The sequence below is a fragment of the Pezoporus wallicus genome, unplaced genomic scaffold (assembly GCF_028554395.1).
Source record: "Pezoporus wallicus isolate ANWC-B61680 ecotype Strahan unplaced genomic scaffold, APGP_CSIRO_Pwel_v1 contig_2348, whole genome shotgun sequence".
NCBI lineage: Eukaryota > Metazoa > Chordata > Aves > Psittaciformes > Psittacidae > Pezoporus > Pezoporus wallicus.
In genome coordinates this window covers 658,593-682,788 of record NW_026636985.1, presented here as the reverse complement: position 1 = coordinate 682,788, position 24,196 = coordinate 658,593, and the positions used below count along the sequence as shown (strand labels likewise).

The following is a 24,196-nucleotide window of genomic DNA, read 5'->3' as shown; positions in this document are numbered from 1 at the left end:
CGTGGCACGCATCACACACGTGTGGGTCACACTATGTAGTACATGTTACATGCTACAGTCATTGATTCAAGACAAATCCATGTACTAAAACCTCCTGAAGATCCTGTTAATGGGAATTTCACAAGTGCTTTTGGAATGTGATGCTAAACCCTGCTAAAAGTCAGCAAGTTGGAGATTTGCATGCCTCTCAGCCTTTGGAATTGACCTATTGATCCTAATACAATCACTGCATCCAAAAAAGCTATTGCTTATTCAATCCTGAGGTCTAATGGGCACCAAATGTGTGTGAGTACAAAAAAAATCTGCAGTGCTTTGCTACTCTTCATATTCCTGCATGTTTCTAACAGTGTTGGGTGAAATCCCCCAACTCCCTTTCACACTAGAACCAGTAATGCTGAATCAGGTAAGTATTTTTCCCAAGAATGATTCATCTGTCCAGAGCAAGAGACTGTAAAGGCAATATAAATCCTAACTTCCTGAAAGAAAAGAATGAAGTCTCTACCTTTCAAATAACTTTATATCCTTCACTGGTAATAAATATCCTCCTTTTTCTATGAAGTCCTTGGTGCCTGTAGCCTTGAATTATTTGTCTCCTATATGGAGTATCTCAGCATATGCAGATTAAACCCAAGTATAAGTGTTTTCTTTCCCTCTTTCTGGTGTGCTTGGTTGTCTTTCATTTAGACCAGCCTTACAACAGTCAAGTATTGTAGTTTTTGTAGTATCCTTGTCAGTTCAAGCACTGAATCTCTCCCTGTGTTTCAAGAATACTGTCTGAGGTCAAACTTTCAGCTGGTATAAATCAACGTCCAATTCCAAGGACGCACACAAAGAATTATGTATAACTTATGGCCTCTTTTAAAACCTTATGGAAGGCTCCAATAGCACATAAAGAACTGTAATATGTGGAGGGCTTTGTATATTTAAATCTAGCTGCCTGCAATTTTGATTCCAAGCTCTGCCAGCAGGAAGTGGCTTTTCCATTTGCATGGAAACTCAGGCAGGAAACTGTCTTTTAAAAATTAACCATTCATGTTCATGTCTATGTTGCACAATAAACCCCAATAACCCGTTTTCTGTGTTAAATAACCCTTTATTGTGGAGATTAAATATGGCTTTCCCAGTATTTTGCAAGCCAATGGAAAATACTTGGCTGCCTTTGGGGTGACATTGCAGTGTTTGAAACAGTGATGCTCCCACACAGCAGCTGAATCCTGGAGGTGAAGAATAAGTCAGAAATTGCATATGGGGATTTTCTCTTGAAAGAGATGAACTAAAATTGATCCAGGACAACCAGATGAATAACCTGATGCAAACAAGTAGTGCTATGGGATCTTTAATGACCTCACATGATCAAGATCATACCCCACATTTGTTGCCTGAAGCTTTATGGTCCATCAAACCATAAAATCATGCTTGGCAATTGATCCAGTGCTGACTCAAAGGTAGGATTGCCACAGACAGGTTCACTCGTACTGCTTCCTACAGCCTCAGGCTTTCTTGGGAGCGGTGCTGATCTAATACAATTTCTCTTGGACTGCAAGATGTGAGGGCAAAAAAAAAAAGGCAAATGGTGTTTTTTTGTCTCCAGTCCAGAAGGTACCACACAGGATTTACTGCCCCTGGAAGCCTGTCAGCCTCTGTCAGTGCTCCTGGTGCCTCTGACTCAGTAACCAAATCCCAGTAATTCAGCCTGACCCCTGCTTACATGCTGTATTGCAATACACTATTTCTTCATCCTGAAACCAAGGGGAATAGAATTCCCCATCCATAAAACCTGGTAACATTTTAAAATCAGATTGAAAGTTTCACTTGTTTAATTCCTAGAAAGCCAAAAATCTTCTTAATTTAAACCCCAAACAAACCCACAACCCAAAATAACCCCCACTCTTTCCCCAACTTTATTACTTAACTCAGGACTCTGGTGCAATGCATGTCGCCACACGCAATCCACAGGCAATTTTCACATCTTCCAACCTCCCCAATGTTGTCTCAGATGAAGACAGAACAACAAAAGGAAGACAGGATCTTATCACCCATCTACCAGGTTCTGTTACTACCCACATGCACTGCTTAGTGTCTTCATCATCTTAAGTCTCAAGTAAAAGCCATTATCTGTTTACTGATAATGTGTTCTCTTGACTTTGTGGACAATAATGAAGTGGTACATTCAGCAGAGTAATATTTGGGATACACATCAAAAGGCCCCAAAGGAAACGTATCAAATATGTGAGTATTTACACATAACTTGATATACTTGCTGCATAAAATGTTTATAGGCTCTGAATAGACCTTTAATAGTTGTTGATGTGGCTTCTGCAGAGTTGAGAACACTCAGTGTCAGGGTGTTTGATCTTGTTGGAACACATAGGACTGGGCCAGAGAGAATATTCTTGGACATCTTTGGTCATGGTTTTCAGTCAGGGTGGCTTTGCTGAGAGTAAAGACTTTGTTGTTTGATCCTGCCTCTGTGTTCTGCTTCCTAGGAGAGGTTTGCAATGGGAATGTCATGAAATAAAACCTTGGACATTCTGGGTCTAAGTCCAGACTTTGCTGCTGGTCTGTCATGCAGCTTGTTCTGCCTCTCCACGCCTCTGCTCTTGTGTCTTTAAAATAGGTGCTTTAAAAGCTGTGAAACACCTTGAGCTCTACAGAACTGTGAATTCTTATTTCATTTCTGCTGCCCCCCCTGTTTGGAAGGGTTTTAACTCTCAATCTCGGCGCAAAGCCAGAATCTCCTGTCATTTTCAGCTGGTGCTGGTGAGCACTGGATTAGTTGTGTTTGCACTCTCCAGCACTGAGCAGGCCTGCACCAATGCTTGTCAAACTACAGTGAGAATTGTTTTCCAGCTTATCAGCATATTAGGAACATTACATGGAAGTTCTGAAGGCTTTTCTGTAAACTTGAAATCTAATTATCACTTACCTGCGTGTTCGAGGGGGAAGGTGAACTCCATTGGGGATTCACAGCCGCTTGGAGCAGGCAGCAGGAGGGAGAACACACTGCTGAAAGTTGTGCTGCAGAAAGCACATGATAAAAGGGATTTTGCTGAACCTCCAAAATGTTATTTGGTACCTTTTGCTGCTTGTGATTTGATGAACCTATCATTTTCACTCTCATTATAGAAGAGCTTGCCAAATGCTTGAAGCCAGAGCCTTGAATGAGATCTCCGTGCGGCTCGCTTACATAATATTAAATATTCGTGCCCAGTAAGAAAGCCTATTAAATATTTAAACCCTGTTCTTTCCTCAAAAGCAGAACAGCAAAGATGATTTTCCATGGAATTTAACATTAAACTCTGGTAATTTGTACAGCTGTGCATATAAATAGTTTGCACATCATCTCCGGAGGCAAAGGTCACAGTGCCTCATCCATTTCAATGCTGTAAGTTACATAGCAACAACCTTCCCATTTTTGTCCCCATCTTATTTATTGAAAGTGACTTAAAAACTGGGCTGAAGTACCATGGTGTTTGGAGAGATGAATGAATGGGAGTTGATTGTAATATTTTTCCTTAATCACTTAATTTTTGTCTCTTCATAGAATAAGCTCGATAATAACAGTCCATCAGCAGTGGGGACTGGGTGACATCAAGCTTTTACAGGGGAAGAAAATCAGAACAGACAACTGCCTGATTTCACTTAATGCAATTTGTTCCATGAGTGAACTTCAGACCCCTGCTTCATTACCTTATACAAACTTCAACCTGTTTTCCAAGAAGGAAAAGATTCTTCTTTGCAATTAGAATTACCCAATTACACACCGCTCATGGAAACATCATGCATATTTAGCTCCAACACATGAAAGCTGACTTTTTAAATGCCAGCGATGTATTTCTGCAAATAATAAACACTTGGGAGTTAATATCATGAAAGGAGCTTGTACAAACAAAATACAAGTGTCTCAGGATTAGTTCTTTCTCCCTGTGCTTAAACAACTCTATAATGTTATTAATTTCAGTGAGAATTCCCTAGGGCAGGGTTCTGTTTGTTGAAAAATAAAGACAAGGTTGGTTAAGTTCAGGAGGATTGAGGAGGTCAGATTCTTTGCTGCTGAGCTGGGATTGAGTGAAGGAAGATCAGTTCCTCTTTGTCACTGCTGCACACTGCATCCTTTGTGTGGTCTTGGAGGTATTACGGAATTACTCCTGTGCTTTCTCCATTTGCATCTACAGTCTTCTTTGGCTGTATTTCAAATAGAAATTACACATTGAACAGTACTTTTCTCCATACTGTTAAACCTCTCCCGCATTCATTTTACATAAAGCTGATATTTGCCTATTTCCATCTTGTGCATTTTATGTACTTATTTATCATCTGGGTGGAAGTGCACTAATCGACTCTCTGGTAATTCAGATGCCTCCTGCTGTGGATGCAGCAGAGGGAATTGCCTGTTTTTGCTGGCTCTCCAACTTGTTAATTGAGAAGCTATTCAATTATAGGTAATATACTTTTATTGCTAATAAGATATTCTGGTATCAACAACAGCCCCAAATCTGACTTGAAATTTGCAGGAATTAGAAGAAACTTGAAACTGCTGCCAAAAAGGCTTCAAAAACGAACCTTACATAAAAATACTTGAATCAAGGCCAGCTTCAGAGGAGTGAAAAGTAAATCAGTAAAATTCTTATCAGAGCTACCTTGCTATTTATTTACTCTGACTCGTGATTGTTTCAACAGAGAAATTTGTGCGAAGGAGAATTTGCTGCAGACGTATCAGGTTGAAAAAGTTGTTCTGAATGCAGATTATCAAACAGGGTATCTAAACCATAGTTAATACTGCTCTTTAGTATCTAATTTGCCAAGATTAAATTCTTTTTTATGCATCAGTTCACAAGCTCATCTTGGGCTCTGGCATTAGCTTAAGTTATGGAAGAACACTGCTGGTAAATAAATATCAGTTCTGCTGTTATTAATTTGCACCCCAGCAGTACCTGGGAGTCGCACTGGAGCCACGGCACCGTGCACAGAGGTGATGTGCAGCTCTCCCTGAATAACACTGCTGTGGTGAGCCAAAGAGCTCTGCAGCCATCTCAAGGGTGTAGGACAACTTGGAAGCTGATGTCAAAAAGGGCTGAAGTAAACGTGTGTGATTACTGGGAGCCAAAGCTTCAAGCAGTACAGATCAGTGTACGTCCACTGAATTGGGGCTGATCATGCTGATAGCGACCAGCAGGGGGACAAGGACTGTTGTTTCCATTGCAGCGGGTAGAACATGAAACTAAAAAGAGGGGGGAAAAAGAGAAGCCCCAACCCACCTATCCCGTTCACTTGTGGTTTACTTCATAAACTGCTCTGTAATTTGCATGGCTAGAAATATTTGCATGGTGTTTTGCAGGCGTGTATTCAAGTTTGTGTCCTGTCTCTGCATTTGCTTTAGAAATATGTGCACCTCTGTCTGCATGAAAAGTAATTCCTGGCTCGTACAGGAGATGAATCCATAGGCTGCCATTTTCTTCTCTCAGTACAGGCTTTGGCACAGAGACTGCAGCTAAATTTTAATGCCCATATGTATTCCCTGAAACATCCTTGGGTATTTTACTATGCTGACCTTTCATCATTTCCTATGTTGATTGGGATGACCATTCCACCCCGCTGTGTCTCTCACTGGAGCTGTAAAACAGTGAAATGAGTCAAAAGACTCCAGCAAGTCACAATACAGAATACTGAAAAGGTCAGTGGGGCTCTGTCTCCCCTGCTAGAGCTCGTGCAGTGTGAGACACCTGAAGTATTCAAATAGCACCTGTACTGTTGTGTGCCGTGGTTTAGCCTAAACAGGTCAAGGTGAGTAATGGTAAACTCATCCTTAACATGTTCTTTGTGGGGTCTGGAGTCTTCCAAGAGGCTAAAAGCTGGTATGATCTCTCATGTTAATGTCCAATGTCATGTCAGTGGTGGAAACAACAGAATTGGACTCTATTCTTCAGACCCTTACATGGATAGCTCTCAGTTTACAGACAGTAAACCCCAGCCCTAGTGTCAGATTTAAAGGGCAACTGTGGTCTGTTTCCCTTCCTGGGATCTTGTGAGTTCTTAACTTTCAGCAAACCTTTGCAGTTCACAGTTAAATTGAATTTTCTCTCGAGTACATCTGGTGAAAGAACCTCAGCAACTTCCCATGGGAGAGTATTCCATGAACTTAATGAACTCATCTTCTAGAAATCTCTGCTAAATCCAGTGACAGTTCCTCAAAAGGGCAAGCATGTTAACGTATCATTTCAGGAACTTAGAAATGTATTTTGCTTCACCTAAATCTGACCTATGGATCTCTCTGAAAAAAAATGAAGCAATAGTCAGTGTTCAGCAGCAGACTCGGACTCTGAACTGGCCTCATTGGGAATGATTCACATGGTGAAAGGAAAGAAATGAGAATGCACAGAGTCTATGTGCATGCTTCCTCCCTCCCTCCTAAAATAGGCTTCTATTTTTCTTCCGGTGGCTCCAGAAGGGCAGGATTCACAACTGAGTAGTAAATCAATACAATCAGACTTGGTTATTTCTATTTCCACCCAAGCAAGTTCGTGCCCTGTTGGTTGATTTCAAATGCCAGTATATTATCTATTTGTGTCTCTTCACTTTTTCCCCCCGAGGCAAAAGATGTTCACAGCAACAACAAAAGGGAAGAGAAATACGAAAAGATTAGTTTGATCAAAGGAATATCATGTCACACCAGAAGATTGATTTTCCTTTCCTCCTGGACTGCCATGCCCCTTCCCTCTGTGCTGGCTGCAAGGCTGTAGCAGAGATCTCTTCCTCATGTCTCACCATGCCTCGCATGTGGATCTTTTGATTATGACTTAGCTCCTTCTAATATCACACAAACAAGGCTCTGTCATGTCCCAGCTGCTGACCTATACCTTGTGTGATACGCAGGAAGGGCACTTTTTCAGTTGTCACACTTGCCTGGCGAGTAGGAGTCTTGGGACAGGACACTCGGTTACCTCTCTGCTGTCCTGTATTGTTAAGAAAGAGCATCAGAAAAGACTAGAAAGGAAAATCTTAATCTTTAAAGACAAACCAGTGCAAGGCTAGATGTGTCTTGCTTACACTACCACTGATTCTTAATGTATGATTAGCTTCTGCTGTGCCCCAGAGTGCAGGCTGGAGGTTTGATGGACAGGGAGGAACATAAAGCAATAATATATTAACACTTGGTGTCAAACCACCTTTTATTTAATGGGGATAAGGAAACAATCCAATTTTAATAATGCCAGATCACTCTGCCTAAATGAAATGGGAACAGGAGATGGGAGGCTGGTGAACAGCACTGCCTGCCAGCAGGAAAACAGGTTTTAATCCTATAAATCACAAAAGGAAATTGCTAAGGCTATATCTCATACAATTAAGTCAATTTAAGCCTGACTATTAGGGGTAAAAAAGATTACTCATGAACTGGCATTTCGGTATGGAGTTTTGTGATAGTGCTGGATTCGCGCAGGCAACTTCAGTCTTCAGAGCTTTTGTATCCAGGGCTGCTGGAAGCAACTCTAGTTCCATGAAAGCACAATGCTGACTTTACACAAGGGATATTTTCCTCCAATATTGCCATAGGGAGCTGAACAGCTAGAGTGGAACTGCCTGTAGAACAGGGTGAGTAATGGGAAGCTAATTCTGTCTATTGACCAGCAGGTGCTTGGAGCCATGCAGATGAGAGTCTGGAGCAGGGGCTATGGAGCATGTGTGTTTTGCTAAACTCTGGTCAGGGAGCTACAGAGTATGGAGGGAAGGGCTTAGATCTTCCTAGAGGATGGTGGTGGGATATTTAAAGCAGCGTTGGCTATTGTGTTACTAGAAGACCTTTATTTCTATTTCATATCCCCCTGTTTTCTTCTGTTCCAGTCTGTTGCCATAACTGGGATCTGGACTTCATGATCCCCGAGTAGTCTCACTCTGAGAAAACTTAGCTGAGAAGCAGGGGCAACATTAAAATAGAAGTTGCAGCTCTTTGGGAGCTACCTCTGCAATATCCTCCACAGCTTGAACACCTCCAGCATTACAAACAAATCTCCAGTCTTTAGAAGTAAACGTTCTCTATAGCAATATGGCATTATCAAAGTGGCAACACAGTACAGGAGAAAATTCTTTTGTTGTTTAGGTGGCTGGATAATAACCAGGCATCCTTATTTAAAAGGCAGAGGGGGCGGGGAAAGGAGGAAGAATAAATTGTATAGGTGATTTTAACAGATTGATTTTATCAGCCCTCCACTGGTGCTTTGATAGCTCTCTGAGAAGCTGCACTATAGGGAACATTGCAAAGAGATTGAGCAGCAACAGTTTGGTTTCCTCAAGCAATCAAATGAAAGCTCTGAATGACCTGATATAAAAAAAACCCAATAGATGCAAACATGAAAATGTTTGTTAAATTGTTGCTGCAAAGATTAGAAAAGTTGAAAGAAGAAGTTTTTCAAATTGCAATCTTTTTGTTGTTCTGTCACGATAAGCCACCAAATGTAAAACGAAACAGCAGATGCAGACCCTTTGTGATGCAGATGGTGGAATCCGGGACTAAATAGGAATAAACAGCACTTGTTAAAAAAGCCTTTTGCTGCTTCACTGCAGTCTATTCTGAGCAAATAATACAACATGTACCAATATTTCAAACGCTGCTGTGAAACTTTTATAGCATTTTACAGTGTAGGAGAAACATTATCTGTGTAGGGATGACGGGGAAGCTCAGACAAAGATCTCAAAACTGACTGATAGCATCTTTTTCACTTGTTAAGAGCAAGGGCAGCTGTTGGCATCTCTTGCTTGTGAAGCTACATGATAAAATGGGAAAGAATCAGGTAAAACCTTGGTCAGTTCTCGCTGCTGATCAGGATTTACAGTGTATTTCATAGTGATCCTCGTCATTATTCTTGCATGACTTCTGCACTTATTTCTAGCTTCAATGCACAAGGATGATGAACCCAGTTAAGGAGTGCCCTAAACTGGATCTGTGTAAGCATTATAAAGCTTAGTGCAGATCTTTTACTGTATTGTCTGATTTATTACTGAGATAAATTTTCCTTTAGGAGGAACTACACTCTGAGTTTACTTAAACTGGTTTAAGTTGAATGGATGTGATTTTTTTTTTTCACCATAACTGCAAGGCTGAGCTCCAAGTAATAGGAATTTGGAAGGAAAAGATGTGTCTTGGGCTACACGGGCACCATCTGACACACTGTACCATTGTAAGCAAGTTAGTTAGGATGGATGCTGGATTTCTTTAGGAATCCTCAATTATATCTGTCTATCATTGTTTAGTAGTGTTAGGTTTCTAGTTCACTCCCAAATAAATCCCACCTCTGGATTTAGAAGTTCATGAAGTTCTATGTCATCGCAAGTGCACCAGGCTTCCAGAAGCTTTGGGGCTCCCCGAAGTGTTGAGTTTATTGCCCCCTGGTGTCAGAATCTGTCCATACAACTGGTGGAGAGTCCGTGTCAGAGGGGTAAATTGCCTGAAGTAGGGGAACAGCAAACGCAGGGAGTAATCATGATACCTGATAATGTCTCCATTAGACCATAAATGAATTGGCAGAATGTACATATTTCCTAATGAGGGTTTAGGAGGTTGTAATTACTGCGGTATCCATCCACCTGCTTGGCACCAAGGTATGGATTGCCACAGTAGTAACTTGGAAGCAGCATTTCAGGTTGCAGATTTCAAGTGAGGAGCAAGTCAGCAGTCCCCTGGAGGGTATCTATTGCTTCTGCTTGCTCAACAGTTAGTTACCCTTTAGCAGGCAGTCTACCAAACCTTGTACTACTTGTCTCTCACTGCAAAGAGCAGCATTCATCAGCATCATTGAAATGAATATTAACCTTAAAGAGTATCTTGTTTTTAAGTTAGCATAAAATTATTGAAAATTACATTTTTAAGCTACATTTTTTTACAGGTAAATCTCTTTTACATCCAATTATAAATAATAACGAATATTCCATGGAGCCCTTGATAACAGATCCTGTTAGGTCTGAAGAGCAGTCAAGCAAAAAGTACGTTGTAATAAGGTCACAAATGCTGTAAATTACTGGGTTCTCATCCCTGCATACATCTCACAGTGGGCCAAGAGGGTTTCACTTCATTAAATGTGAGAAGTCACAACTCATAGTAAATCACACCACAGCATCTGAATCATTAAGTAGAGAATGTAAGAAATTGCACCACATGAAGATGTGCTTCTCCTTTGTTTTTAACCTCTTCTTTGCTCTCAGCGTGTGTTCCTCAGAATTGGGTGTGCAGGTTTCAAGGTAACACCCTGAACTTGCAGGAACATGGGTAAACATCTGCCTGACTTTGGCTAACATGCTGGAAAAAGCAGAAGCCAAAGCATCTTCATGAGCACTCTGAGCTTATGGTTTCCACTGGTGTAGCCTTTGTTAGAATAACTCATTCTGTAGGTAACTTGTATTTGGAGAGCACAATCCTTTCCTCACAAACAACCCACCAGCTTGTATTTTGGATCTTTTTTACAGCCTGTGGGTTTCTGTGTAACCACCATGTTGGTGAGGCCCTGGCACAGGTTGCCCAAAGATGTGGTAAATGTCCATGGCAGGGAGTTGGAACTGGATCATCTTAAGGTCCTTTCCAACCTAAATCATCCCGTGATTCTATGATCTTAACTGGCACTTCAGTTTTATGTATACGATGTCCCAAGACTCCTGCTCAGCATTGCGAGTCCCTGCTGTGCCACGGGTGTCCCCATTGTGAGTGACAGCCCATGAATATGAGCTGAAGGTCTACTAGGCATTGCCAAGGTTCAATGTCCTTAGGCAGCAAAAGCTTTTTCTCTGCCCTGATCCTCTTTGTTCAGTGATAGTTTTATTTCATGGCCTCTTTTCCAAGCATCTTCTTCTGGATAGGGCTGGGCATAGGTTGCTTCCTGATCTTACCCTATCTTATCCCAGTGCATTCCATGTTTCTTATAAAGAGTGCTGCTATCAGCAGTTCATCTATTTTCCCTCCAGTTCTGCCCTGGATAGTCAATTCTGGATAGCTGGAGGGTTGATCTCCCTTGTATAGAAGAAAGTCAAGAAGACAAAGAAGTGTCCCGGGGTTTATTACTTTAACAGATCTTCAGATCCTCAGCCTTAAATGCCTTGAATTTTGCTTGTGGGGTAGTTGGTCTTTTCATTTTAACTCAGATTAACAACTCCCCTTTTTAATTGTTGCTGGTGTGGTTTTGTTCCTGTCTCTGCATTTCACATAGAGTTTCTCACAGAACAGAGCCTCACAGCAGTATCATCAGCAGAATGAACCACTCTATGGAGCAGTTGTGCACTGGCAGCAGTTGGGGAGGCAGTGGCTTCCTCTGAATGCCCCCAGATCTACTTTTGGCCACAGGCAGAGGACCTCACTCCTCTGTGCTTTTGGTTTTGCCTTTAATCCATCATCTATTTGCATTTGCAGCTTTTGAGGTAGGGATAAACTCTTAGTTACCTATTCATGCAGCTCTAACCCAGGATAAAAACCGCAGGAAATCAGGCTCCCTTGAGCTGCCAGAATATCAACAACAACCACTTAAATCTCAAGGTGCCAAACCTTTTGAGTACCCATTAGCTTGAATGAGATTGGTGGGGGCAGCAGTGGGAAAGTGTAAGGCCTGTGCTCTTCTCTTCCTGCTCTTTGAGAGAGGATTCAACTTAGATGATGCTCCCTAAACTGTGGCCTTAATGCTGGGGTTTGAAAGCCAGAAGCAGTGCCGTGCTTTGGCAGGAGAGCCTTTCCCCTCCATCAGGTTTGGAAAGCTCAGTCTGTTGCAGCCTTCAAAATTAAATTAAAGGCTCTTCCTGCTGCTGCATTCAACAACTCCTGAATATTTATAGATGGTGCTGTAAGACTTCCAGAGGCCTTCACTGAAGGGCAGCCACAGCATTAAATGCATCTGAGTGCTGGCATGCAGCTGAGAGAGCTGCGGTGCCGACCTTCCAGTCACACCTTGCTGGCTCTTTGTTAAAGCTTGATTAAAGTTATTTGGCTTTCAGTACTTGTCCAGTGAAGGCTGCAGCTCTTTGTAAATGAGTGAAGTGAAAAATCAGCTTTTACTTCTTTTTTACTGACCATTGCAGTACAAAAAGCGTACTCCACTGGTACAAAAGCGTACAAACCCTATCCATGCTTTGTAGTCATTGTTACTGGGGTTATTTCCATCACAGTGGGGCCTGCACATGACAAACGTCACCAGATCTCCAGCAGTGGGGAGCGTGGGCACTTGGAGGGAGCATCCCAGTCATTAAAAGACTGGGAAATAGAAGAAGGAAACGCCTTCCTTCTCCAAGAAGGTCAACAAGCACAGCATGCAACTGGCTTATAGCTTTGGACAAACCCCATCCGACACTGTCCATGAATGTGTATGATGCTCTAAGAATACTTTAGTAAATAGGTTCTCCAAGCTACTTATTGTTGTTTAATAATCAGAGTTATTTTGAGCTATTACTTTCAATTTTGTTCCCATTCAGAAGCAAATGCAAAGAAGATCAGAGAAAAGCAGGCTATTAGCAATCGAGACTCGGGTTTTGGCTCATAAATCATGTCTGGTTGGAAAGGAGAATGGCAGGTAATAGGATTCATCAAGTTTTGCTGACTTTAATAATAAAAGCTGCCACCCAAAGAAATAAAATACATCCAGCATTCAAAGGGAATAAAAACATGAACTCATCTTGGCTAATGGCTCTGAGCAGTAATATAAAGATATGCATAGATTATTCTGAATCTTAAAAAAAAAAGAGAGATGCATCCCATTTGCATAAAATGTTAATAGTAATCTTAGGGGTAAGAGATTTACTTTGAAGCATGGGGATCATTACAGGGAACTGTGGAAGTGGATTCTTTGTCCTTGAACGTTTTCTTTAGACTTCCATTAAACATGCACGATGATACCTTCACAGCTTAGTTGTGCTGAGCTCAGAACCTACCAAAGCTGCCTTTTTGGGTGGAACTCTATTCCATTAGGTAGTGGGGGGAATAAAGTTTGGATAGGAGGAGGTGTGGAGAAGTACATAGAAGAACAAGGAGATCTCACCAGGATCTGCAGCATCTGCAGTGGATTCCAGGGGAGTGTCATAAACATGGAATCACCTTCTTCCTTCTTAATTTCTCTTCTTCCTGCAAGGGAAGTGGTTGTGCCCTGAACTGGCACATTCTTTCCTGGCTACACACCTGAAAGAATCTGTGGGGAATGTAAAGCTGGCATTTAATCCCACACTTACCCAAGGTGAAGCACTGAGGTGATTTCCTCCAATTCCTGAGTCCCCTCTGGTTTCCTCAGGCAGAAGTTTTTCACATGCAGAATTAGAGATACACGCTGCAAGATACCATTATGAAATTCGATTTGCTCTGCAAGGCAGGATGTGTGCTCCCATCCACCCTCAAGGTTCATCCATGACACCTTATTAAAGGTACTGTTACATTTGGTTTCCCATCTTTTTACCTTCTCCACCAAACGGCTTCAGGTGTCTGGACACTTATTTGTTAATTACCAGTTCTCTTAGCTTGCCATGTAGTTCTTATTATTACTAATGCTTTTACAATCATTTACTAGAGAAGTTTCCTCCCTTCTCCTCTTGCAAACACAAACACACTTTTATCAACAGAGCTAACATGATTGCAGTGCTTCTGTTATGTTTTATTTATTTCCATATAGGTTTGATTCTATTGCAGTTCCTCATTTTTGCCTGATGTATTATTCATGATTTATACAATATTGGAGCTTGTGTAGGACACCCTCATTTTATTAGCTGTGCTATAATTTTCTGGGGTATACAAAAATAAACCAGGGAAGGCTCCTTTTCTCCTTCCATGTTTTCCTCTGTGTGCTGTTTGCAGGAAAACAATAGCAATAACAGTGGGATATTACCAGGTTTACTTTTAATATCTCAATGGCTGAAATGGCATTGAAATGCAGAACCCTTTTACTTACAGGTATATACTTAGCGATGGGATAACTGTTACTATCAACATTAGTTCTAGAAATGCTGGACATTCTTGCCAAGACTGGAATAATCCAGTAACTGGTTTTGTTATATACACAGTGCTGTTTTGGCTCGTGCTACCAAGTCAAACTAAAGCACTTCAGTTATATCAGCTGCAGAGGTATGGAAAAAGCCATGAGATTTAAGGGCTTAAATTTTAATCAGTGCTTTAAGACCAAATTCTGAAATGCAGACACTGAAGTTCAAGTAGCTTTAAGTTACTCCGAGCTTGTTTGGAGAAGGTTTCTCACTGGATTTGTTTGGACACATGGGAATGTGCAGCTGGGAGGCAGGAGATTCACTTGTAACTGCAGAGAGTTCTCTCTGCTCTACAATTAAACCAAACAGTCTTTGAGCTCTCACAAGTTATATAAATTATAAATTATACAACAAATAGAAAGAATAGGAAGCCCAGAGGAAGGGATATGAGAATACATTTGATTTGTTTCTTCAGGAGTCATTCAGTTCATCAATGGATAAGCTGCTGTCAGTGATTCTGAGAGTCACTGCAGTACAGGTGAAACGCTGCTATCCTAAATCATAATACTCCATAATCCAAGGAACTGCCAACCCAGGGAACACTGCAGGGCTGGGAGGAAAGGGCTGCATGCTGATTTGCCAGAACAGGTGGGGCAGGAATCTGCAATCCTATCCCACATTGTACATGTATTTACTGTATTTAGTACAGAACTACATAACTTGTGACACTTATCCTCAGTGACTGCGGTAGAAGTTGTGAGCGTCCCTTTTTACTTGGCAAGTTTTGCACCCAGACAACATGCTGGCATTGGTTTTTAGGCTTTAGGTTTCCCAAGATGCAGTCCCAGGGCTCCTCTAGCCAAGGGAGGGGAGGAGGGTAAAGCAGGGGGAGCAAGTTAATTGCAATGTGAAATCTACCATAAAATCACTGTGCTTCAGTCAGCCAGAAGCACAAAAGCAAGTTTTCATTTAAATAGCGAGGACATAAAATCAGTGGAAGGATTTAAGTCAAGGTGGTTATATTGAAACGTTACCACAGGGGAGCCCAGGAGTCTGCTGAGCCCCTCTTTAAGAGTCAGGATTCTTGAGGCTGGTCTCACACGCAATGGAGTTCAGCAGCAGAGCTCCTGCTCACACCTCTGCATGCCAAGACAGAGCCCAGCAACTGCCGGTGCCCCCAACTCCAGCAGAAGGTTGAAAGATCTCCCAGGTTTTCTGGCAAGGCTTTTGCAATGCTCCAGATGGAAAGCTCTGATGAAAAAGCACCAATTAATCTGCATCTGTTAAAGGCAGAACTGCTTCTATGCATGCAGGAGCTCCGGGACACAACTCCCCTTCACCTGTTGGGAGGTAAGGTTCTGTGCATAGGAGGAGGTGAGGGCTTGGGTCTGTGCTGCAGCCCTGCTCCAGGGACTGTGCGTGCTGCAGACATCTGGCAGTGGATTGTACCTCAGAATCTCACTGTTGCTCCATAGTTTGGTTCTTTTCTGTATTCTTCTGTCTTTCTATCGTTTCCCGTGTCAGTGGGATTCAGTGCACCTTTCCTATTGTGATCATTTTCCCCTTCTTTGAAGTGCAGAATGGTAAAATGTGTCCTAAAAAAATGTTGCTTTCTTCTTGTAATTGTTTAATATCTGCTTTTTCATATCTTCCACATCCCTGGGAATGTCCAGGTAGACTAATATCAAACCATGTAAATTATACCTGTTTCTAGTCCTCTGTCAAGATCTCTCTGCTTTGCCGTGCCCTCCTACTAGATAATGTGGCTCTTTCATACTTGCCAAAGAAAAAAAGAGAAAAGTTCTTATCAATCTTGTGTATTTGCTACTCTTAAACCCACAGAAAGTTTGTAGTCTTAAATGCCCAGAGACCCGTGGGCTCATGTGTTCTTTTCAGTCATTCAGACACCTGGGGATTGCTCTCTGAACTTTGGGTGGAGTGGAATTAATAGGATTGATGGCATAAACTAAAGCTAATTACTCTCAAGGAAAAACCTGCTGGCATATATGGGCGAGACCTTTGCCTGTACTTCAGTTTTGTATGTGCAAACCTTGCCTCTTCATTCTAACTCTTTATCTTCTACTCTGGACCACTCTTGATATTGTTTTTAGCTGATTACTTGCCAGTCCTGCAGGCTGCAGGCCTCGGAGGAAGCTCTCTCTGCTGCACACATGAGCTGTGTCTCACAGAGGAGCCAGGGCTGTAACAACCATTCCTCCATCTGGAGTTTCTGGTGTGTGCTGGCAATGGGGTGAGTCCTGAGAGCCACAGATCCATCACTCTAAACTCTGCCCTTCAGCTCCTTCTCTCCTGCATCTCTTCAGCCCAGCAGGATGCTGAGATGAGTCAGCCTCTGTCTGTCCAATACAGAAGCATTAGGAAACAGTTTGTATTTAGTCAAGGCCACCCTTGTTTGAAACAAAGTGGAAGTGAAAGAACCTTTTGCATCCTTCAGCCCTGAGTTTTACTGAGCAAAGAAGTCTGTGCCCTTGCTGTGGCTGGATGGGCAGGGGCAGCAAGTGCACTGGCACAAATCCTTGGAAGCGGTAACAGATCTGGTTACGTGCAGTGACTTCAGGGGATTTTCCTCCTTTTGATTAATTGGGGTTTCATTTTCTTAAGATTTTTTTTGGCGTTGTTGGTATTTCCCTTTTTATGGCTCAGATGCAGCTGTTCCCTCTCTGAGCATATGTAAAAGAAGGCTTAATGTTCTACTTCTTGAATTAATCTTCTTCACTATACATCACACTTCTGTAACTGACGCGAGAGTTGTTACAGTTTCTGCTCTCTGGTGTAAACACATTACAGTTATTTCTTTTCCCATTCCTCCCACTTCCAGTTCTTTCCCGTCCCTGTGAGAGACACTGGGGAAAGCCAAGACATCACAAGTGCATTTAAACCATGTCTCTACTATATTTCTCCTTACACAGGGAGAGGATCCCTTTGAAACAGTTACAGAGATGGAGCTTTTGGTCTGCTTTCCCACAGGCTGGCCCTGCTGGAGCAATGTTTGCATGTGGTGCTCTTCTACCTTCTAACTCCCACCCCAACACCTCTCCCCCTCGGAGTTCTAGACCACAGCACATGTGATCCTTCTCCTATTATTGGAAGTGAATATATTACATCTAAATGGTTCTGTCTTCATGTGCATGAGATGATAACATTTTCCCACAGTACACCCAGTATAAAACTTTATGGTATTATTGACTTGAGCATATCTCAGCCAGACCTTGGTGTTAGTGATTTAATGACCATCTCTTCTTCTCCCACCCCTCCTTCTTCTGCTCTATTGATAATTCTCATTTTATTAGAACTGCTGGTGCTCTGAGCTTTTTATTGCATTAATACAAACTTGTTTCTATGAGCACGATACCATAAATTATCTGCTGCCCGTTGCCATGTTGAATGGCAAGGCAATAAATACAAGGAAATTCAAAGAAGTTAAACTCAGGTCTATTTGCCCTCTGTCTCTTGAGTCAACTTCTCTCCTTGAACAACTGCGCTAGACCATGGAAAATGAAACATAAATGTCCCCCAGCATGTTAGTACCTGTTAGTAGTTGGTGATGTAGCTCAGAAGGGAACACTTGTGTAGCTGCAGTGGTAGGAGGGTGTTACATGGAAGCACCATCTTGGGGAAGATAGTGAGGTTTGGCACTGACATTTTGTCAGGTTCCTCTGCAGACTGAAACCACTCTTGCTGCTATCTGAAGAGGTTTATTCCCATCCTCTCACCAGGAAGGAAGTTGCTGGCAGTGCAGGCTTGGCAAAGTTCTCACCATTGAAAACAATGAAACAGCAAGACAAAAACACCCTATAAATCCAGGCAGAAAAAAAAAATAGTGGGAAGAGAGTGTATCAAGTTAAATTCAATCAGTTCCCTGCAATAATCAAAGACCTTGCATGGTATCTGGTGTATGTATTGTCCAGCACTGCCCTGTGGGATGAATGTATAGGAAATAATGGATGCTCAGTTACTACTGGTCGTGTTCTTCTTGTAGTGTGTTATGGCTGGGGAACAAAGAGTTGCTCTGATGGGATTAGTACTGGCTGTGAACACAATGCATGGTCTCATGGAATGCATTTTCTCCCTGTTTGTGAGTGAGGGTCACAGTCATCAATTCAGTACACTTCCTGTCATATACACTGGTATTAAGATAAATTAGTGCCTGTGTGTCTGTGAAGAGCTGGAGGTCAGGAATTACACCAACGGATTTGTTTTCTTCATTACATGAATATGCAAAATCCAACTGTACATAACTAACCCATCCTGCAACAGCCCTGACCACCCCCAAGCTCTCTAATGTCTCCTTGGTGCAGAGCAAATCAGAGCTGTTAGGAAGCAGGACACAAAAGTATGGTACAAGACAGTGAGGGGAGGAATGGAGGAGGAGCCATTGAAATAAAAATGCTTGGATTCATTCTAGGCCAGTCTTATACCAGCAGAATTCCATAGATTGCTCCTGATCCTCAGCAACTGGACTTGATATCTATTCCCTACAATGCCTTCTTCTCCTCTGGATCATTTAATAACAGAAATGATTAATGATTTTAAATAGCTTTAAAGGGAATGGTAGACAGTGGGATCTATCTCCCATTCAAAAATGAAAGTATAAGTAGTGTAGGTGGAAGAATTGTGCTACAATATATTCAGTAGTACAATATATTCTCTGTGAGTTTATATCTTCACAATAGCATTAATGTATTACCTTTTCATACATTGTGGGGTGGTATCTGGGCATGAAGGAGGTTGGAGGACACAGAAGAATGAGAAAGGTGAAGGAAATGTTCTTGAACAATCTAAAATTACCCTAATAACAGTGATTAATTAATTCAGTAAAGGAAGTAATAAATCCTTTTACAACTCCTAAAGCTTGACAGACATTGAATTCAACATGGCCACTTGTTAAATCAGATCTCAGGCCAGTTGTAGGATAAATGCTTCTGGTTAACTCCCAGGGCCTTACTGTTATGGGGCTCTGGAACTGTGTTTCTTGGTTTGTCTTTTAAGTATTTGAGCTCTGGTGATGCTCCCAAGGGTCTGAGTAGGCAGCCTGCAGGAATTCAAGTTACAAAAGAAGTGATACATGCTGCAGTTACGTTCCTGCTGGTGACCCTGGAATATGCACATAGCACCCAGTTCTCATACCTTTGCAGAAGAGTTTGTGCTGAGAACTTTTAGTCTGTGCAGTTTTTATGAGCTGTTTACTCAGGCTGCTTGGAGCTCACTTAGGTTACAAACATTTGCACCTCCACAGTGTGCTTGGCTGGCTGAAACTGTAATGATAAACAGGTTACAAACAGCAAATAATGAATAGCAAATACTCCTGCCTGCACAAAGATCCCATTGCTCCTGTGTGCTGCGGAGTCCCCACATTAGAGTCCCACCATTTATCCAAATGACAGACTGTTCATGGAAGCAGTCTCCTCTCTGCAGCACAGAGGAAGCTCTGTGTTTGCTAACACTGGGTTCCTTATGTAGAACTTTGTCATGCGGTTTCTTAAAGCAGAGAAATACTTCCCGGAAGCCTGTAATGCAACAAGTTGGTTTTCATTTCTTAATGTATGTTATGCTGTGTGGGTCTGACCCTGGTGACACCAGAGCTCTAAACTGCAGCTGTGAGTGTCCTACTCAACATCTGTGTGCGTGCCAGGTTTTATGGGATGTTTCTTGGCTCTGGAAAGATGTCTTAAATCTTACAATGGAACTTTCTGTGTGTTTTAGATTGTCTCCTGTCCCTGACAGTCTCACTTCTGTCTGCTGCTTCACTCCATAATAATGGCCAGCATAATAGAAGTGCCACTTGTCCAGAGATGTTCTTCCCAGAAGAAAGTGATTTGTTTGAGTGACTGGCTGTAATTCTAATGTGGCATGTAAGTGCTTAATGTAGAAGCATGCATAACGACTGCAGAAATACTTCCACACATCCATGAGTTTCTTTTCCAGGAGTTTTTACGAAATGCCCATCCATGGCAGAAACCCAAACTGTCAGGAGCGAACACTTAAGGAAGGGCAATCGTGTGAGTTGTGTGGGTTTTGTGACTGTATGGAGCTAACATGGATTGAAGCATAATGCAAGCTGATCTGAGTTACTGAACTGCCACCCCTATGCTCTGCATGCTCACAGCCACTGTCTCCTTGGATAAGGCTATTACAGGAAAAAGAGTAGAAATTCCAAAAGTTGCTGGGAATAATAATTTAGAGACAGTGGAAGGAAATGAGTGAGCTTTAGGAGGTCCTCTGAATCATTATCTAATGTCACTGGCTTCCTCCCCTAACATGCTTGGTTCCCTGTAATAGGGTGGGTGCAGTGAGGAGATTTGCTCCAAGACAATCAAGGGAAAACAACTTCCACTCTAGTGAGTATTTAAGCTCAGCTAGAATAAGATAATGTCAGAAATATCAGAGTAGAAAAAAATGAACTGTAGAGTAAAATGGGCAGTGTATTAAGCAGGCTGCAGCAGGAGAGAGGACCAGGCCAGTAATTACCTACCAGTGGTGTTCTGACTAATTCTTTTACTGGGACACACACCACATTTTAACCCTTTTCTTAACATTTAGTTCTGTGGAGGCATTGAGGAGTCCTAAAGCATTAAAACTGATTTTTAGAATGCCCTCCTGTAAACCACGTGTAAACATCAGTGAAGGAGGTCTCACCCTTTCTAGCTACGTTGACTGTAGCCATCCTTTGTTGGGATGTGAAGCAGCCATGCAGGCTCTGGGCAAGACCAGGCTCAGGATGATCATTGGCATGGACCTTCTACACACATGGATCTGCTCCAGTTTTCCCAAGCCAGGCTCTGTGTACAAGAATGTGAACTTATGGTCAGGCACGATGTGAACTTGATGTCTTCCCATCCAGAAAGATGTGTTGACTGGGTAGAGATCTAATGTTTTGAAGCAGGAATGAGAAGCACACCTGGTCTTGAGCTCAGGCTCAGAGCCACAGTTAACTGTCTATCTATACTTAGTCTGCATCTGCTTCTTAACAGGCAGGCAAAACAGTCTGAGAGGAGGTGGAAGAAATAGCACTGTAACACGCAGTGTTTGCATGGTAAGCAAAGTTGTCACAGCTTTAAACGAGTTCCCCTTTACCAACCCTCATGATTTTGGAGGCATACGTATTTTTACACACCGTTTCTGACCCTAGCTTCTGTGATTCACAATATTACTTGTTTGAAAAAGCATGGTGCAGCTTGTTTAAATTTGGGCTGTGACAGGTTTATAGATGACTAGAATGTAGATTTTCTTTCTTCAGCAGGGAAGGCTTGGTCAGATTTGTCTGTATCAGCAGCATCCATGCTCTATACAAAAATGCAGATGCCTAAATAAAAGAGATGAGCATGATTTACGTGCAGATGACTGTGAGGGAATAGAATTCCCTCTGATCTCCTGCACCATCATCTGGAATCTCCCTTGGTTTAGGACAGGCTTTTTAAAATATTAATGTCTTGAATAATGCATCACTGTACATGTAAATGAGCTATTGGTATAACAATTCTGAATAACTGGGTTAGGCACATTTCAATGATTATTTGGCCATTAACTTCAGTAAACAGAAGAATGTGAAAAGAAAAAAGATATATAATTTCTCTATTATTTAGCTTTGTTTTAAATGAAACCCTTGGAAAGATGTATATCATTTTAATTTTAGTTCCAGAGGCTTTTATGTAAATTAATTGCATTGGAGAATTGGCAAGAACATTTATTCAATTTACAACAGCCATGATTATAAGCTTTACATTAATATAACAACAATTTAACACTGGCTGATAGATGGGACACAACCATGTAATTATCAAAAGTGAGCCACTTTCTTGATCTCTAATTAGTTCTATAAGCAAATACAGTTCTGCTGGAACTAATTGCTATATTATAACTGGCAGAGAGGTGAGTGCGGAACTTGAGTTCAGGTACTGAGCGTGGAGTGTTGCACAGCCAAAGATCTTCCTATTTTCTGATTTAATCAGATGTATAATTCAATTATTTGTGCAGAGCAAAAGTGGGCACTTGTGCACATAGGAATAACCTTCTTTTTGCTGCAGTGTCCTTTGACTTCTTGAAGGGACAGCAAGCATCCAGCTCAGGGTTGTTTCAGGGAACACAGACACAGTGTATTTGCTGGGTAAGTTATTGCACAACTGCCACTTGTTCATGGCATCTCATATTAGCCTGACAGTTCTTTAGCCACAGAAATCAGTTTGCTCTCAGACGACCATCTTTCTCGTGACTTATAATTTAATGAAGCTAAAAAGGTTGGGAAGGACTTGTTTCAGTTACCATTCATAGAAAGGCAGGAGAATAACCCTGTTCTTAACAGTACTGGATGCAGCTTATGCTCATGGCACATCACCTACATGTGGTCTTTGTCCCAGAGTACCTGGGAACTGACCTTGTGTGCGATTTTGTAAAGTCATTCTTGCTCATTTTTGTCCCTGCACCATCGTATTTTTCAGTTTTTGTTGCCTACACCCTCTTCAGAAATTCTTTCTCTCATTAGAGTAAACTAATTTCCAAGTGCCAGTGCTTTGTTTCAACTGAATCGGAGCGATTGTCCCAATACTAATTGCTTAAGGGCAACTACCACGATCTATCAAGCTCATAGCTGGGGCAGCACTAATGCATTTAGTGGGGAGATTATTGAATTTATTAAGCATTCGGCCTGATGCAGCTTCTAACAAATGCATTTTGTGAATATGACAGTCCTGGCGAGTGAATTACAGACTCGTTACTTGGGCTGCAAGAGCCTCTTGAATAGAAACTATGATTCTTGTCAAAGCCATTAGCTCCTTTACAAAACAAGGGCTGTCATTTCATTAAGTATCTCTGCACATACCCCAGGCTCCAGCGTACAATCCAGTCCCTTTCTGTCTCCCTCATAATTCCTCATGGAACCTGAGCTTTTTCTGTCCAGAGATTTGCTTCATGTGAGCTGGAGGCTGGTTTTGCAGGAAAGGTGCTTCAAATCTTACCAGGTGTAGAATAAGTTATCAGGTCAGCAAACAGAGCTGGGATAAGCAGCATGATTTTTGTATTCCTTTTCAAGGGAGGAAATAACAGTGATAGGCTGTGATTCTTTTCAGGGTGAGCATCATTGCTGCTGCTGTGTGCATGTAGGAAGAGGCTGCTCTTGTTGATGCCTGACTCCTGGCTTGCACATCAAGAGGGGATGTTCTCTGGTGGAACTGAAAGGAAAGTGTGCGCCCCTTGGTTCTCTGTTGGCCTGTGCAATGTCAGAGTAGAGAGGAGCTCAGTTGTTCTTTGTGCTGAGAAAGGAACTGAACAGACCTGGGCTTTTCTCTTTGATGCAGTTTGTGCAGTGGGGATCGTGAAAATTATGAGTACATGCAAAGAATCTAAACAATGCTGATAGGAAAGCTTTGAACATGAAAATAAAGTGGAATTCATAGATCTGATTCCTCTGTAATCCCATCTCCACTTTCACTCAGTGATTCAGAAAAGCAGCACTGAATTCCAACCTTTGCTGTTTCTACTCTCCTTGGTACAAAAGCTTTAATGCCACTCTTTCCAAAGCATGCAGCGTGGCATCCACCCCTAGTGGTGAAGCAACCAGAGAATTCAAAGCTGTGGAGACCAGCAAAGGAACTGATTGTCCTCCCATTGAAGGCAGTGGCAAAACTTCAGCTAGCTTTACCAGCATGCAGCCATGCCCTGAGAAAAGAAACAGATTTCATTTCCCAGCTTCCAAAGGGCTGTTTTATAAACTGCAGAGGAAAAATAACCCACACGAGGAATTACAAATAATGCTTCTCCCTTCTCACCACCCCACCCCCCCCCCATCCCAGCATCTTTGTCACACGTTTTAGAGGTCGGCAGCACAGTCTTTGTTATTGTCAGCAGGGTGTCAGGCTGCTGCTGCTGCGCTATGGCTTCTCAAAACCACCTATTCCCCTTTCTGGTGTGTTTGTGTTTTCAAAGGAGGGGATACTGAAGCAGAGCAGTGGATTGAAAGGCAGTTTCGGAGCTCCCTGCAACTGCAGGGTTTGCCTGGTGTTTCTTTTCTTCCCCACTTTCTCTGCTCACACTGCTGAGATCTTCACGGTGCCTGGCCTGGGTGCAGTGGGGGAAGCTCAGGGCCATTGTCTCATCCATCTGCTATGGCTCTTAAAGTCAGGGGTCTGCATGAAGCCTTGCTTCTCTCTCGTGAGCCAGCAGTAAAAGGAGCAGATGCTCTGAAGTGCTCATTGATCTCTCACTGTTAAATGTCACAGAAGGTTTAAGCAGCATCCCTCTTCCTACAGACCCT

At 42.1% G+C, this 24,196-nt stretch overlaps 1 long non-coding RNA gene across 1 annotated transcript; it reads right to left on the bottom strand.

Annotated features, from left to right (window-relative positions):
- Window positions 1-1,901: 1,901 nt before the first annotated feature.
- Window positions 1,902-22,850, bottom strand: LOC130595618 (uncharacterized). The gene is made up of 4 exons (XR_008971356.1): window positions 22,766-22,850; window positions 20,587-20,729; window positions 2,927-3,018; window positions 1,902-2,482 (listed from the first exon to the last, which is right to left on the bottom strand). It is a non-coding gene; the product is annotated as an uncharacterized LOC130595618 (long non-coding RNA).
- Window positions 22,851-24,196: the final 1,346 nt, after the last annotated feature.